Below are 18021 nucleotides of genomic sequence, written 5' to 3'. Positions count from 1 at the left end.
CTCAAAGGGGACAAGAACATGGTGTGTCCTTGAAGTGCTTCTGCGCACAGTCCTAATGCCAATATATGTTGCTGCTGGGCAGGTGTGCACGCATTTACTGAGAAAGTGAGTTTGAAAGGGGAAGCAATAAGAAGTTGAAGCGATTATGGGTGAGAGTTTTCTCCCGTTGGAGTAGGCCAGGACTTAGAATCATAGAATCATAGAAGTTACAACATGGAAACAGGCCCTTCGGCCCAACATGTCCATGTCGCCCAGTTTATACCACTAAGCTAGTCCCAATTGCCTGCACTTGGCCCATATCCCTCTATACCCATCTTACCCATGTAACTGTCCAAATGCTTTTTAAAAGACAAAATTATAGACTTCTGCTCGCCTTCCTTGTCCTGCCACGACCCAACCCATTTTCTTGGGTCAGGAGTCATTAAGGATGCAAAAAGTAGGAAAGAGATGCAAAGTTACTGTTACACTGGAATATTCTTGCATTGCTGTAGTGGGACAGCTGCTACACCACCTAAAGAGATGGAGGCCATTTGAAGAGGGCAGAAGCCCAGAAGATCTAGACTTGGATCTTTTTTTAGGGCTGGGCCAAGGCTTAATAAGGTAAATCTTTGGAGCTTGAAGAGAGGCAAAGATGTCCACTACTGGGCCCTCTCCCTCCAAAAGGGCATCAGCAGCTACCGCCGCTACTGCCACCCTTCTCCTGGTAGTCCCTGGGGTCAGCAGCGACCGGTTAGGAAATGGGAAGGCTTACTGGTCCCTTCCTCCCACCAGCATTTATACTGAAGGGGCTGATTTTCCCATGTGTTCTGATTTTGGGCAGGATACAGATGAAAATCCAGCCACATCTTTCTTAGTGGACTGCCAACAAACTCTTCCTGGACAACTCCCTCTATTACCTTGACTTCCAATAATTTGAAAGGCTGCCCCTCCTTATCCCTGTAACCCCCTCCAGCACTACAACCCCACCTGAACTCTCCGTTCCTCCAACTCTGGCCTCTTGTGCGTCCCCCGTACCCTTTATCCCACCATTGGTGGCTGTGCCTTCAGCCATCTAGGCCCTACAATGGGATTCCCTCCTTAAACCCCTCCACCTCTCCACCTCTCTCTTCCTTTAAAAGCTTGCTTAAAAACCACTTCTTTGACCAAACTTTTGGTCACCCCACCTAATATCTCCTTTGGTTCGGCATCCATTTTTTCCATATGCCTCAGTGAAGTGCGTTAGAACATATCTTTCTCAGTTAAAGGAGCTATGTAAGTGCAAGTTGTTATATCTTTTAAATATTCTGATGCTGACAGAAAAATATGGGCTTGTCGGTACTGGGGGAGGGGGAAGAAAAGAGTGCAGTTCTTCATCGATCAGATAGTTATCCTAGTGAATCAAACAAGATGAGCAGTCACTTGATATCCTAATGGAGATTCTGTAAGCTGCACAAAGTCAACCATCCCCTGTCCCCACCATAGATCGTGGAAAAGAGAGCAGGATCTTAGTTCTAGGGGAGAAACAACAATAATGTTTTAAAGTACAGCTGAAGCGTTTGAATTATTTTTAGTAGTTCTTAGAAAGAAAGAAGAACTTGCATTTATATAGTGCCTTTCACGACCTCAGGACGTCCCAAAACGCTTTACAGCCAATGAAGTAGTTTTGAAGCACAGTCACTGTTGTAATGTAGGAAACATGACAGCCAATTTGTGCACAAACAGCAATTAGATAAATGACCAGATAATCTGTTTTAGTGATGTTGGTTGAGGAATAATATACTGGCCGGGACTTCAGAGAGAACTCCCCTGCTCTTCTTCGAATATTGCGGTAGGATCTCTTACATCCACCTGAGAGGACAGACGGGGCCTCAGTTTAACGTCTCATCTGAAAGAGGGGACCTCCGACAGTGCAGCATTCCCTCAGTACTGCACTGGAGTGTCAGCCTGGATTCTGTGCTCAAATCCCTGGAGTGGGACTTGAACCCATGTCAAATTAATTTTGAAATAAGGGTCTAACATGATGTTATAAATTATGTGATGCAGTCAAGATATTGTAATTTGACTACCCTTAGGCTACCCATTTGAACTCATATATGTTATTCATATATGTTAATTAAAATTTTACTCATTTGTAGTCATGCAATTGCAAGCCAGTACTGATTTTTTAAAAAGCATTTTTTAATCAGTAATGTCCTTATCCAAACTAAATAGGACATTACTCTGTGGTCAACAGATCCAGCATAACAAGGTCACTGCAATTTTCTAGTGAATTCCACAGGTCTCTCACTGGAGTTACGGAGGAGACTATCGGAACTCTGCAGATATTCAGGGCCCTTTTTTTTAAATTGACAGTGGATTAGTAATTTTGTCGTGTTTTTAAAATTCCTCTCCTTTTTCTCTGCCTTTTAATCTCTACCATAACTCCAACTAGAAAGGTAAGCAGGCATTCGTACAATGTGCAGACTGTGTAATGCACCAATCGCATATTTCGACAGCTGAGGAAACAGTTGCCAAGCAACAATTTATGAAGAACTTATCACGCTGATTGTTTTTATCAGGGCCTAGAGTCTTGGACCGCACAGGCACCTTGCTACTTAATGAGAAATTATTACGTTAAAAGCTCTATTGTCATATATAACTAGGAAAAATTACAGTTCAATTTTCTTCAGATTTGAGTTTGAGTTCAGATTTGAAGTTTCAAATGTTTATGCAAAGCTGAATTCAAATATTGAATGTGTATAATTCAACCTGATGGTGGTTTTTAACAAGATTTAGCTGGTAACAGTAAAGAATGGTGCTTATAACCAGTGTTTGTGGTTATAACGATTGCCTTTTTGAATTAGATTCAAGGGACTGTATAGATGTAACACTGCCATAAGGCCCACTGTACTACCTGATGGACACACCAATAGCTCAAGGTTGTCTACAGGGCGATCAGCAATCAAATGGATACACCACTAACATAACACGTGATGCCTCTCATTAGACTAGGAAGATTTGAATACATATTCCACCAAGAATTAGTTACCTTCTATTGTGTATGCTCTGTTTTCTTTTCTCAAACTACTGGATGCCCATGACATTGCACACAGGCGGGTAGATCTTGACTTTGTGCAATAGTGTAAGAGCATAAGAACATAAGAAATAGGAGCAGGAATAGGCCACACGGCCCCTCAAGCCTGCTCCGCCGTTCAATCAGATCATGGCTGATCTTCAATCTCAACTCCACTTTCCTGCCCGATCCATATATCCCTTGACTTTCTATCTATCTCAGCCTTGAATATACTCAATGACTCAGCAGCCACAGCCCTCTAGGGTAGAGAATTTCAAAGATTCATAACCCTCTGAGAGAAGAAATTCCTCCTCACCTCAGTCTAAAATGGCCGATGGTAGTGGTTGTTGGAGGCCAATCATCTCAGCCCCAGGGCATTGCTGCAGGAGTTCCTCAGGGCAGTGTCCTAGGCCCAACCATCTTCAGCTGCTTCATCAATGACCTTCCCTCCATCATAAGGTCAGAAACGCGGATGTTCGCTGATGATTGCAGAGTGTTCAGTTCCATTCACAACCCCTCAGATAATGAAGCAGTCCGAGCCCGCATGCAGCAAGACCTGGACAACTTCCAGGCTTGGGCTCATAAGTGGCAAGTAACATTCGCGCCAGACAAGTGCCAGGCAATGACCACCTCCAACAAGAGAGGGTCTAACCACCTCCCCTTGACATTCAACGGCATTACCATCGCCGAATCCCCCACCATCACCATCCTGGGGGACACCATTGACCAGAAACTTAACTGGACCAGCCATATAAATACTGTGGCTACAAGAGCAGGTCAGAGGCTGGGTATTCTGCGGCGAGTGACTCACCTCCTGACTCCCCAAAGCCTTTCCACCAACTACAAGGCACAAGTCAGGAGTGTGATGGAATACTCTCCACTTGCCTGGATGAGTGCAGCTCCGACAACACTCAAGAAACTCGACACCATCCAGGACAAAGCAGCCCGCTTGATTGGCACCCCATCCACCACCCTAAACAGTCACTCCCTTCACCACCGGCGTACTGTGGCTGCAGTGTGTACCATCCACAGGATGCACTGCAGCAACTCACCAAGGCTTCTTCAACAGCACCTCCCAAACCCGCGACCTCTACCACCTAGAAGGACAAGAGCAGCAGGCACATGGGAATAACACCACCTGCACGTTCCCCTCCAAGTCACACACCATCCCGACTTGGAAATATATCGCCGTTCCTTCATCGTCGCTGGGTCAAAATCCTGGAACGCCCTTCCTAACAGCACTGTGGGAGAACCGTCACTACACGGACTGCAGCGGTTCAAGAAGGCGGCTCACCACCACCTTCTCAAGGGCAATTAGGGATGGGCAATAAATGCCGGCCTCACCAGCGACGCCCACATTCCATGAACGAATAAAAAAAAATCCCTTATCCTGTGATGATGCCCCCTAAAACAGGTAATAGCAAGTCGGCAGCCTGTTTTACATTGAAGCCAGTGGAAATAAAAATCAGGAGAAATGTAAAACAGGCTGCCAACTCGCTATCACCCATTTTACTCTATCGCACGAATGCAAGATCTACTCCCAGGGAGTCAAGACCAAGGGTAGCCTTCAGTTGAATTGGGGTTAGAGGGCGGGAGATAATTGAAACAGGGCATGCTGATGCAATTCAGTTCCCATTTTAAACTCATACCTTCTTTCCTTACTTTTATATTCCCATATAAATTCCTATGTCGACATTTACAATGTACACTGCCTGTGAATTTGCCACACTGTAATTGCACCCTCTTGCCAGTGATGCTGCTGCATCACCTCTATTAGCCACGAAGGGAGGGTGGGTGATCAGAAATTGGATTAGGGTTGAGGGAGCAGGAGATGGTTATAAGATGAACATGGAGAGGGCGGGAGGGAGAATCTAGAGAGAGATGGGGGTTCAGGGTGAAGGTAGCGAGGGGCAGAGGGATGTTTGGCTTGGTAGGCAGAGGGAAGCATCATGAAAGCTAACAAGACATGCATGCAATACATATCTACATTAAAGGGTAAATTTTGTGAAGCTTACTCCATTGGCATGACCTCGCAAGCAGCAGTTGGAAGTTGGAAAGCACTGGAGAATTGTAGAATCACATACCGACATAGGCCTTCAGGAGAGGAGAGAAAAATGGTGGGAAAAATGTAATTGAAAAAAAAATTGAGAAAGACTTCTATATAATATGCAAAACTGTAAGGGCCAATTCTCCTTGGTGAGTGCTAAACAGGAACAATGCGAGCGCAGTGCAGGGAGGAGAAGGGAGTGCTGGGATTTGCTGCTGTCCCTCATCTGTACATTGAGGGCTAACATTGGGCAGAGGTAAAGGCGCAGGAACGGTGCAGACATGTCAGCTGACAGGTAGTGTGGGCATACCTTGGGCCTCTAAAGTTCCGAGGCTCATTAAAGAGGCATTAAACAACAGGAGGCATCTGCAGAATATTCATTCTTGATTGTCCCTAAGGTTCTTCCAAGAAGGCAAGTGACTGTTTTGACTGCTTTTGATATTTTGAAAGTGTAAAAAGAAATTAAAGTTTGCTGAAGATGTTGTGTAAAATGCTTCTATTATATTCATGATTGAATTTACCCTGCAATCTATGTGCTTTTACCGTTTTTGAAGTTCTATCTCCGATAATGTTTTTCTGCTTCTCTGGCAGGATAGGATGTCAGCAGCATGAAGAGGAAGGCAAAGGGCACCATGGCTTGACGAGGCGAGCACAGCAGTGTTGCTGCAGGCCGTGGAGAGGCAGAGGGTAGCACTGTACCCTGCATTGGGTAAAAGGGATATCCAAAACAGCTGGTCACAATGCGTAGCAGCAAACAGTACAGGAACTGAACTCGGGCTGTACCGACCAATGGACGTCCATGGATGCAATGCCGAAAGAAGTTCACTGACCTCATGACAAGGTAAGGAATTGATTGACTATTCTTCTCACTATGAAAAAGCCAAATGTGCTTTGCACCTCAACAACACCAACAAAAATAACAACTTGCATTTATATAGCGCTTTTAACATAGAAAAACGTCCCAAGGTGCTTCAGAGGTGCATTTCCTGTGCATAGCGCCTATTTTTCAGGAGCTATTGGGTAAACCCAGGGAAGTTCCCTATCCTTTTTTTCTCCGTCGATTATCTTGGTTGGCTTGGGTTCAAGAACGTTAATAGAATAAATGTGATTCACTGTTCCTAATTACATTTGCAACAAGGTCTCATAAGATTATTGTATTCAAGAAATACTGGCTCTTTTTTGCCAGCAAATGCTTTCAATCATTTATATCACGTGACATATGTGCAAGATTTCTTTCAAAGGTTTTCTGTGACCTTTTAAATTTGAATCAAAGATGAAAGCATCACAATTGTACACTGTCATGTGATCATCTTTTACATGTAAAAAAAAAATTCTGATACCAATACACTTTTAAAGGAATTAGAATATATCAAATGTAACACAGCCAGAAAGTAATTTTTTAAAACTGTCTGGGCCTACACTAGGATAGGAAGATAGGACAGGAGCTGGTAGTTAGGGAACACAGAGAAAATGGGCATAAGCTGACAAGTTGAAAGGTACAGTGAAGGTAAGACATGAGCTGGCAGCTGTGGAGCACAGTGAGGGTGGATCATAAATTTGTAGTTAAGGGGTACAGTGGAACTGGGACCAACTGACCAACATTGGCTCCCAGTCCCCCAATGCCTTCAATTTAAAATTCTCATCCTTGTGTTTAAATCCTATCATGGGCTCACCCCTCCCCATCTCTGTACCTCCTCCAGCTCTACAACCCTTCACGACTTCTCCATTCCTCTGACTCTGCCTCTTGTGCATCTCCCTGCACTTTGCCCCACCATTGGTGACCGTGCCTTCAGCCATCTTGGTCCTACATTCTGGAATTCTCTTCTTACACCCCTTCACCTCCCTTTTTGTCTGATTACGCCTCTGTGATGCACCTTTCTACATTTTTCTATGTTAAACGCACTATATAAATGCAAGTTGCTATAGTTATGGGGTGCAATGAACTTGAGACTCAAAGTAACAGGAAATTCAGCATGGGAATTTTTTTAAATTTTTTTTTATTCGTTCACGGGATGTGGGCGTCGCTGGCAAGGCCGGCATTTATTGCCCATCCCTAATTGCCCTTGAGAAGGTGGTGGTGAGCCGCCTTCTTGAACCGCTGCAGGCTTGTTACAATGAGGCTTGTATCAGCAGGAAATGGTGAAAGGAAAGAACTTAAAGAAAAGTATGAAGTTCTGGTGCCTCTGGGGTTTGCTCCTGTAGCATAGAGAAATATTTAGAACTCCTCACAATCAGTGTATTTTTATATTTAACCAATTGGTCTCAGGTTGCGATAGTAACTGTCCTATTGCCTTTCTTCTTAATAAGCTCACATAGTTGCCACGGTCAGACCATTGCCAACACTGAGAATTTTGAGAAAAAGCCAGCTTGTAAACCTATTGCGATGAATATAGCTATATGTATTTTTACATTATGGCTTAGAAACCAGTTACATTTCTTCAAACAAACATTAAATCTTGTGAGCAAGACAGTGATTCTGAAAGACACCAATATTTTATGAGAATAATGGTGCAACAGGCCATTTCTGTGCTAATGTTGCTTGTACTACTTAACCTAGCCAAATGTAATCCCAAAAAATATTAAAATACCATTGCTGATATTTGACCCTTATACTTGCATTGGAGTGAATTTGCCCGTTTTTGTTGCATCCAAATTGGTGGTAAAATTCTATACCATCACTAATCGGACTTAAGTGTAATTACATAAAAGAATTTTTGGCAAAGAATTTGGCTAAATAAACTTAGTACAACGTATCATGTTGGTACGACTTGATAGAGCTGTTCAAGATCATGAACGGTTTAGATTGAGTAAATAAGGAGAAACTGTTTCCAATGGCAGAAGGATCAGTTACCAGGGGACACAGATTTAGGTGATTGGCAAAAGAGCCAGAGGTGACATAGAATCATAGAATGCTTACAGCACAGGAGGCCATTCAGCCCATCGAGCCTGTGCCAGCTCTTTGTAACAGCAATCCAGTTAGTCCCATTCCCCCGCTCTTTCCCCATAGACCTGCAAATTTTTTTCCTTCAAGTATTTATCCAATTATTTTTGAAAGCCGCGATTGAATCTGCTTCTACCACCATTTAAGGCAGCGCATTCCAGATCATAACTACTTGCTGCGTATAGAATCATAGAACCATAGAATGGTTACAGTACATTCGGTCCATTGAGTCCGTGCCGGCTCTCTGCAAGAGCAATCCAGCTGGTCCCACTCCCCGCCCTATCCCCGCAGCCCTGCAAATTTTTTTCCTTCAAGTACTTATCTAATTCCCTTTTGAAAGCCACGATTGAATCTGCCTCCACCACCCCCTCAGGCAGATCATAACCACTTGCTGTGTAAAGAAGTTTTTCCTCATGTCGCCTTTGGTTCTTTTGCCAATCACCTTAAATCTATGTCCTCTGGTTCTTGATCCTACCGCCAATGGGAACAGTTTCTCTCTATCTGCTCTGTCTAGCCCCTTCATGATTTTGAATACCTCTTTCAAATCTCCTCTTAACCTTCGCTGTTCTAAGGAGAACAACTCCAGCTTCTCCAGTCTATCCACACAACTGAAGTCCCTCATCCCTGGAATCATTCTAGTAAATCTCTTCTGCACCCTTTCTAAGACTTTCACATCCTTCCTAAAGTGCATTGCTCAGAATTGAACACAATACTCCAACTGTGGCCGAACCAGTGTTTTATAAAGGTTCAAAATAGCTTCCCTGCTTTTGTACTCTATACCTCTATTTATAATGCCCAAGTCTATCACTATCCTCTTCACTGTTCACTACCCTTCCAAGTTTTGTGTCATCTGCAAATTTTGAAATTGTGCCCTGTACACCCAAGTCCAAGTCATTAATATATATCAAAAAAAGCAGTTTCCATAGTACCGACCCCTGGGGAACACCACTGTACACCTCCTTCCAGTCCGAAAAACAACCGTTCACCACTACTCTCTGTTTCCTGTCAGTTAGCCAATTTCGTATGCCTGCTGCCACTACCCCTTTTATTCCATGGGCTTCAATTTTGCTGACAAGTCAATTATGTGGCACTTTATCAAACGCCTTTTGAAAGTCCTTATACACAACATCAACCGCATTGCCTTCATCAATCCTCTCTGTTACCTCATCAAAAAATTCAATCAAGTTAGTTAAACACAATTTGCCTTTAAAAAATCCATGCTGGTTTTTCTTAATTTTGTCCTGGATTATTGTTCATAAAAGCTTCCCCACCATTGAGGTTAAACTGACTGGCCTGTAATTGCCGGGTTTATCCTTACACCCTTTTTTGAAAAGGATGTAACATTTGCAATTCTCCAGTCGTCAGGCATCACCCCTATATCTAAGGAGGATTGGAAGATTATGGCCAGCACCTCTGCAATTTCCACCCTTACTTCCATCAGCAACATAGGATGCATCCCATCCAGACCAGGTGACTTATCTACTTTAAGTACAGCCAGCCTTTCTAGTACCTCTATCAATTTTTAGCCCATCCAGTATCTCAACTACCTCCTCTTTTACTGTTTCTTTGGCAGCATCGTTTTCCTTGGTAAAGATAAATGCAAAGTACTCATTTAGTGCCTCAGCCATGCCCTCTGCCTTCATGCATCCCTAATTGGCCCCATCCCTCCTCTTACTACCCATTTACTATTTATGTGCCTATAGAAGACTTTTGGTTTCTCTTTTATGTTGGCCTCAGTCTATTCTCATACTCTCTCTTTGCCCCTCTTATTTCCTTTTTCACTTCTCCTCTGTACTTTCTATATTCAGCCTGATTCTCACTTATATTATCTACCTGACATCTGTCATTCGCCCCCTTTTTCTGATTCATCTTACTCTCTATCTCTTTCATCATCCAGGGAGCTCTGGCTTTAGTTGCCCTACCTTTCCCCCTTATGGGAGTGTACCTAGACTGTACCCGAACCATCTCCTCTTTAAAGGCTGCCTATTGTTCGACTACAGTTTTGCCTGCCAATCTTTGATTCCAATTTACACGGACCAGATTCGTTCTCAACCCACTGAAACTGGCCCTCCTCCAAATAAGTATTTTTACTCTAGATTGCTCCTTGTCCTTTTCCATAACTAATCTAAACTTTATGATACTATGATCGCTGTTCCCTAAATGCTCCTCCACTGATACTTGCTCCATTTGACCCACCTCATTTCCCAGAACCAGATCTAGCAATGCCTCCTTCCTCGTTGGTCCAGAAACATACTGATCAAGAATGTTCTCCTGAACACACTTCTGATATTTCTCCCCCTCCTTTGCTCTTTACACTATTACTATACCAGTCTATATTAGGTTAGTTGAAGTCCCCCATTATCAGTACACTATAGTTCTTGCACTTCTCTGTAACTTCCCTGCAAATTTGCTCCTCTATAATCCTTCCCACTAGTTGCTGGCCTATAGAATAAACCCAGTAGTGTAACGGCACCTCTATTGTTTCTTAACTCTAACCAAATAGATTCTGTCCTTGGCCCCTCAAGGACATCCTCTCTCTGCAATATTCTCCTTAATCAACATGAAGAAACATTTTTTTTATGCAGCGCATTGTAATGATCTGGAATGCACTGCCTGAAAGGATGGTGGAAGCAGATTCAATAGAAACTTTCAAAAGGGAATTAGATAAATATTTGAAGGGAAAAAAATTACAGGGCTATGGGGAAAGAGCAGGGGAATGGGGACTAATTGGATAGCTCTTTCAAAGAGCCGGCACAGGCACAATGGGCTGAATGGCCTCCTCCTGTGCTGTTCCTACTATGATACTATGACTGCTAACAGCATTAATCTAATTCTGACTAAATTGTTTTCACTTTGGCCTATTTACATTTGTTTTCAATCCAAAGTCTACAAACAGGAACCTTGATTATTTAATCTAAGTACAATTTCTTGGAATTTAGATGTTAGAATTGGAATTTAAACTATTAATTTAATAGTTCACACATATTCCCAGTACAAATTCAAGTCAAGTCAAGGAAAAGCAGTCCGATGACATCAGTTTGAAATCCAGCTCCAAAATTTCAAATTCATCCCTGGGTTTACCTTTCAGTTTTGCGCTGCCTGAGGAGGTGGTGGAGGCAGATTTAATCATGGCCTTCAAAAGGGAACTGGATAAGTACTTGAAACAAAAAAATATGCAGGGCTACGGGGGAGTGGGACTAGCTGGATTGCTCTTGCATAGAGCCGACCCGGACTCAATGTGCCGAGTGGCCTCCTTCCTTGCTGTAACCCTTCTATGATTCTATGTGAAAGGAGCAGAATGACAGACACCACCACCATGCTGGATCATTAAGGTACAGTAACCGCATGTTCCATCCCAAGATGAAGGTCTGTAGTGCATCTGGGATCACGAGCTCTATTCTCAGGTTGACAGGATGAAATTGAAGAAAGCACTGCAGTAAGCTATAATTTCAAACTCAAAATTAAGCTATCATACATTCAGCAATGAATAACTACTGTTTTTGTCCTTTTAAAAAGAGCATGAAAGGACTTTTAATGATACAATCACAAAAGGATGAAAACAGTGCTTCAATAATATATTTTATTTATCTGGGGGCAATTTCCAGCTGTACATGGGAGAACTTTGTGTTTAGTTTTATTATTTTAGTACCCCAAATATTCACTTCCTTCTCATACTTTGAGCTGTTGTTCTTACTTTTGGAAAAGTCCCAAGTAAACTGTGAAGGGGAGGTGGTATCTACACACTGAATAAGGGGGAAACATCATCACAAGAGGTAGGCAACACATTAGACATATACTGTAATATTTTTGAATAGTACTGAGCTATTAACAGACTTGTCTGATTAACAGAAAATATATTTGCATTGCACACAATGGCACAGTGAAGGTGAAACAGTGCCATCTTTTGTAGATCTAGGTGAAATGCAATACATCACATCATTTATTCCAAATTGCTCAGATTTACCATATAGATACCTATATTCTGCCTTGTAAACTATAGTATTAACTATGACCAGCCAAGAATGGCTTTCAGTCCTGGGAAATGTAGGTCTTAAATTACTGGCACCTTCATCTACACTCTCCACAAACAGAATGTGCCCACTTTCTGTGACCCAATAGTTGATGCAGTCTAACTTTGAAGAGCTAAAATAATCAGACTGAATTATGAGTACCAGGATGAAAAGTGAATGTTTTATTGCCCTCTTCTCTCATTTTCCCATTACCGCTCCTCTCCTGCAAGCAGTGACTCATATGGAATACAGATCCACGGACATTAGCAACTCCCTGGTACTTTGCCTGGCTCTTCTTTCTATGAGTTTGAAAATTGTAAACAATTTTACAACACCAAGTTATAGTCCAGCAATTTTATTTTAAATTCACAAGCTTTCGGAGGCTTCCTCCTTCCTCAGGTGAACGTTCCAACAACGTTCACCTGAGGAAGGAGGAAGCCTCCGAAAGCTTGTGAATTTAAAATAAAATTGCTGGACTATAACTTGGTGTTGTAAAATTGTTTACAATTGTCAACCCCAGTCCATCACCGGCATCTCCACATTATGAGTTTGAACACTGAGGGCTCAATTCTCCCGGGAAATTGCAGGTGCATTGGGGGTGCGGGGATGGGGGCTCCGAAAATCGGGGAAATCCCGATCGGGTTCGGAACCCGGCTCCAACCCGCAGATTTCCGGGTTCCCCACTGACTTGTCTGGGTGTGCGTGCCTCTCGAATGCAGAAGTCCCACCGGCAATTAAAGTCAGCAGGATGATACTTGACAAAGTTGTTGAGATAGTTTAAGTAGTTGAACTACTTAATTTTCTTCACATTGAGGCAGGGGTGCGATTTTGAAGCATCCTCAGCGTGTTTCCCGTGCTGTGGGTAACACTCCATGTTGCAACAGATGTGTTTCAGCCAGCAGCCCGTTGCACATTCAAATGCTTCTTTGACAGGTGGGGAGAAAAGGTCACTTATTGCAGCAGGGCACTCAGCTCGTTCAGTCAAAGTTTTGGCTGAAAATTCTTACTTTCCACTCAAAATTCTTCTGTTCACACATATTTAACTACTTTGCGGACCCCCTCAAACTCACACCACCAGGATGGGGGGGGGGGGGGGCGCCATGGCTGCATTCACCATTACATCCGACGACGAACAACATCACCAGCCTTGCCCTGCACGGCGACCTCCTCCGCCACTTGGAGCTCAACACAGTGCTGCACCACAGGCACCTGCATAAGAGCACAGAAGGCAACAACAGAGATAGCGCCGTCACAGGAGGCACTACCCTCGCCACAAGGTCTACAGACCGAGACTCAGCTTCCTGGATCTCTCTGAGGAGCAGTGCATATCAGAGTCAATAACCAGGTAGTCGCAGACATCTGCACCCTCCTTCATGCCGAGCTGCTCCCGGCTGGGCCGAGCAGCATCTCCTTACCTGTCGCTGTCAAAGTCACCACTGCCCTCAACTTCTTCGCTTCCGGCTGTCTGGGGACATTGCCTGGGTCTCTTAGTCGTCTGCACACAAGTGCATACGGCAGGTCACTGTGGCTTATTTCACAGGGCCTCACAGTACGTCAACTTCCCCATGGATGATCTCAGCCAGACGGAGAGGACAGTGGGATTCCACTCTGTGGCTGACTTTCCACGGGTGCAGGGTGCAATCGATTGCACCCATATAGCAACCAGCACTCCACACGAACCAGGACTGTTCATCAACAGGAAGGGCTATCACTCCATCAACACTCAGCTCATTTGTGACCACTGCAAGAGATTCCTTCACGTGTGCGCCAGATACCCTGGCAGCTGCCACAAATCCTTCATCCTTCGGGAGTTCAACATCCTGCCCCTCTTCCACACACTGAACAACCTTAAGGGCTGTGTCCTCAGGGACAAGGGATACCCCCTGCACACGTGGCTCATGACACCTCTGAGGAACCCCATCACTGAGCAACAGTGTCGATATCACGACAGCCACATCGCCACCAGGTCTACAATTGAGCATTCTGGGGGAGTGCTTCAATACGCACCAGACAGAGTGGGACAGAGTGGGACACATTATAGTAATATGTTGTGTCCTGCACAACATGGCACAACAGAGAGGGGTGCCGCTTGAGGAGGCCCCACCCACATCTGCCATGCACATTGAGGAGGCGGAGGCGGAGGCGGAGGCTGAGGCAGAGGCAGAGGCAGAGGCGGATCAGGAGGAACCCATGGGCAGAGCAGCAGCTCTCCTGGCTGCTCGTGAGGCCAGGGAGTCACTGATATGTGAACGATTCTCCCAGCATCAGAAAGTATGAAGAGTCCAGTCCTCACATCACCTGGACGGCTTGCTAAGATGTGACGGTGCGCCCTCAGAGGCCGGCAGGTCCTCTGAGGAATAGCCCTCTGCCGTCACAGCGATTGCTGAAGGCCCTGTGAGAGAACAGAAGGCAATATTAAGCATCATCACAGATGTGTCATGTTGCGATGAGCATACTGAGGTGCTGAAGATGGCAAGGCATGTTAACATCAATTCATATTGTGTGTGATGAATGTTAAAGTTGTGTCACCAGACGTCTGTCGGGTGCCAGTCTCAGCGTCCCTGACAGAGGGCTTGGCTGAGCTCCAGCACCTCCTGCTCCGCCTCTGTGAGGACGATGATTTGCTGCGGTCCCCCTCCGGTCCTCGCCCTCTCCCGTGCAATCTGAGCTCACTTCTCCTATAAGGGGAGAAAGTACATACACGTGAGTGAGTGATGGTGAAGTGGCCAACTGATAAATGCATTGGTTTGGGGGGGGCTGACCATAAAAAAGCTACATCAGAGGGTGAGTATGAGACAGAGGCATAACATTGAATGAAGATTGGGTTGAGTGGTAGTGGTGGGGTGACTAATGGGGAGGTGAGGAAGTGCTAAGGAAGTGCAGGTAAGTTGAGGATGAGCCTTAAGTGGGTGTGAGGAGTGATGTGATAGAGTAGTGTTGGCAGTGCAGAATGAGTTGGGAGGGTGGAGCAGTGACGTGGACGACGGAAAGTGGGAGAATCAGTAAGTGTACTCACTTTGGCTGACCTAGTTAGAACATTGAAGTGCTTCCTGCACTGGATCCAAGTGCGGGAGACATTGCTGCTGCTGCTGACCTCCTCTGCCACCTCGAGCCAGGGCTTCTTGGTGGCAGAGGCAGGCCACTTCCTCCCATCCACCGGGTAAAACAGATCCCTCCTCCTACTCACCCCATCCAGTAGCATCTGGAGTGAGGCACCGTTGAATCTTGGAGCAGCCGCACCCCTGTGCTGCTCTCCTTTGTGGTGTGTGGGTGTTTGCTCCAGGAAAAGCCATTGGAGGACTGCCCCTTTAAATAGAGCTCCTCCACCTGACAGCCTGTGATGTGGGTGCACGGTTCGCCCGCTGCGCAGCTTTCGGACGGCAAACCCGGAAGCCAAGTTAAGTGGCACCAATCGAATTGCGATCGCATACAAAACAGACATTTTTTATTGGGCGGGTTACCCACGCGCCCAAATCACCCTCCCCGCGGCCATCCCGCCTCCACTCTAATATCACGGCCTGAGTGTCAGAAAACAAGAAGACACTGAGGCCATCACAGCTAAACCCATAAACACTTCCAACATGGGTCGAGAAATAGTTATCAAGATGCTAAACTGGGACTATTTGTCCCTTCTTTAGATCAATTACAGTGAGCCAACCACCCCCTGACTGCAATTTCCTGGTCAGCATGGCTAGGAGATAAGCTTCAAATCAATATTATGGAAACCACCATATAAAAAGTTAATTTTTATTGAAGCATTATGGTAAATACAAAAACTCTCTTCCTATTGATACTATTGATTCCTCGTTTCACACACTAAAAACACTCAACTCAGGCCTTGCAGTTTTATTATAGGTCAGGAGGTCTTAAGGATAGTCTTAGGATGGAAAGAAACTGTCCATAGCATTTCTGGAAAGTTATCTCATAACATAGGAATTGCAAAATGAAAAATTACCACGGTGCATCTAGTTCACCTTCTACTGTCCTGGTAGTCACATAATACAACTATAATGGAATTGTTGACTAATCATGACAATCAATTTCTTTCAATTGTCTACAACAGTCCCAGATATAGAACCACAGAAAAGATACAGCACAGAAGGGGGCCATTTGGCCCATCATGTCCGTGCCGGCTCGAAGAACAACCAGGTGCCCATTCTAATCCCACCTTCTAGCAACCAGTCTGCAGCCCTGCAGCTTACAGCACTTTAGGTGCAGGTCCAGGTACTTTTTAAAAGAGTTGAGGGTCCTTGCCTCTACCACCAATTCGGGCAGCGAATTCCATACACCCACCAACCTCTGGGTAAAAAAGCTTTTCCTCAAGTCCCCTCTAATCCTTCCACCAATCAGCTTAAATCTATGTCCTCTAGTTCTTGAACTCTCCACTAGGGGAAACAGGTACTTCCTGTTTACTCTGTCTGGGCCCCGAATAATTTGTACACCTCAATCAAGTCACCCCTCAGCCACCTCTGCTCCAAGGAAAACAACCCCAGCCTATCCAATCTCTCCTCGAAGCTGCAATTTTCAAGCCCTGGCAACATTGTTGTAAATCTTCTCTACACTCTCTCCAGAGCAATTACGTCCTTCTTGTAATGTGATGACCAGAACTGCGCACAATACTCCAGCTGTGGCCTTACCAGCGTTTTATACAGTTCCATCATCACATCCCTGCTTTTGTATTCTATACCTCGGCTAATAACGGAGAGCATTCTGTATGCCTTCTTCACAACCTTATCTACCTGTACTGCCACCTTCAGGGACCTGTGCACATGCACTCCAAGGTCTCTCACTTCTTCTACCCCTCTCAATATATTCCCGTTCACTGTGTATTCCCTTTTACTGTTTACCCTCCCGAGTGCATTACATCACACTTCTCCGGGTTGAACTCCATTTGCCAATTTCCGCCCACTCCACCAACCCATTGATATCTTCTTGGTGTCTACAGCTATCCTCTTCACTATCAACTACACGGCCAATTTTTGTGTCACCTGCAAATTTGCCAATCATACCCCCTATATTTTTTTTTTTTTTTATTCGTTCACGGGATGTGGGCGTCGCTGGCAAGGCCAGCATTTATTGCCCATCCCTAATTGCCCTCGAGAAGGTGGTGGTGAGCCGCCTTCTTGAACCGCTGCAGTCCGTGTGGTGACGGTTCTCCCACAGTGCTGTTAGGAAGGGAGTTCCAGGATTTTGACCCAGCGACAATGAAGGAACGGCGATATATTTCCAAGTCGGGATGGTGTGTGACTTGGAGGGGAACGTGCAGGTGGTGTTGTTCCCATGCGCCTGCTGCTCTTGTCCTTCTAGGTGGTAGAGGTCGCGGGTTTGGGAGGTGCTGTCGAAGAAGCCTTGGCGAGTTGCTGCAGTGCATCCTGTGGATGGTGCACACTGCAGCCACAGTGCGCCGGTGGTGAAGGGAGTGAATGTTTAGGGTGGTGGATGGGGTGCCAATCAAGCGGGCTGCTTTATCTTGGATGGTGTCGAGCTTCTTGAGTGTTGTTGGAGCTGCACTCATCCAGGCAAGTGGAGAGTATTCCATCACACTCCTGACTTGTGCCTTGTAGATGGTGGAAAGGCTTTGGGGAGTCAGGAGGTGAGTCACTCGCCGCAGAATACCCAGCCTCTGACCTGCTCTCGTAGCCACAGTATTTATATGGCTGGTCCAGTTAAGTTTCTGGTCAATGGTGACCCCCAGGATGTTGATGGTGGGGGATTCGGCGATGGTAATGCCATTGAATGTCAAGGGGAGGTGGTTAGACTCTCTCTTGTTGGAGATGGTCATTGCCTGGCACTTATCTGGCGCGAATGTTACTTGCCACTTATGAGCCCAAGCCTGGATGTTGTCCAGGTCTTGCTGCATGCAGGCTCGGACTGCTTCATTATCTGAGGGGTTGCGAATGGAACTGAACACTGTGCAGTCATCAGCAAACATCCCCATTTCTGACCTTATGATGGAGGGAAGGTCATTGATGAAGCAGCTGAAGATGGTTGG

At 45.2% G+C, this 18021-nt stretch overlaps 1 long non-coding RNA gene across 1 annotated transcript in view; it reads left to right on the top strand.

Annotated features, from left to right (window-relative positions):
• The first annotated feature begins 2282 nt into the window (after positions 1 to 2282).
• LOC137326638 (uncharacterized) overlaps positions 2283 to 18021 on the top strand; it is a 41887-nt gene continuing 26148 nt past the window's right edge. Inside the window, exons 1-2 of the long non-coding RNA XR_010964252.1 lie at positions 2283 to 2414; positions 5670 to 5919. This is a non-coding gene — a long non-coding RNA (uncharacterized lncRNA). The remainder of the gene's footprint in view (positions 2415 to 5669; positions 5920 to 18021) is intronic.

This window comes from Heptranchias perlo, chromosome 10, assembly GCF_035084215.1.
Source record: "Heptranchias perlo isolate sHepPer1 chromosome 10, sHepPer1.hap1, whole genome shotgun sequence".
NCBI classification, from domain to species: domain Eukaryota; kingdom Metazoa; phylum Chordata; class Chondrichthyes; order Hexanchiformes; family Hexanchidae; genus Heptranchias; species Heptranchias perlo.
This window is presented reverse-complemented; position numbering and strand designations above follow the sequence as displayed.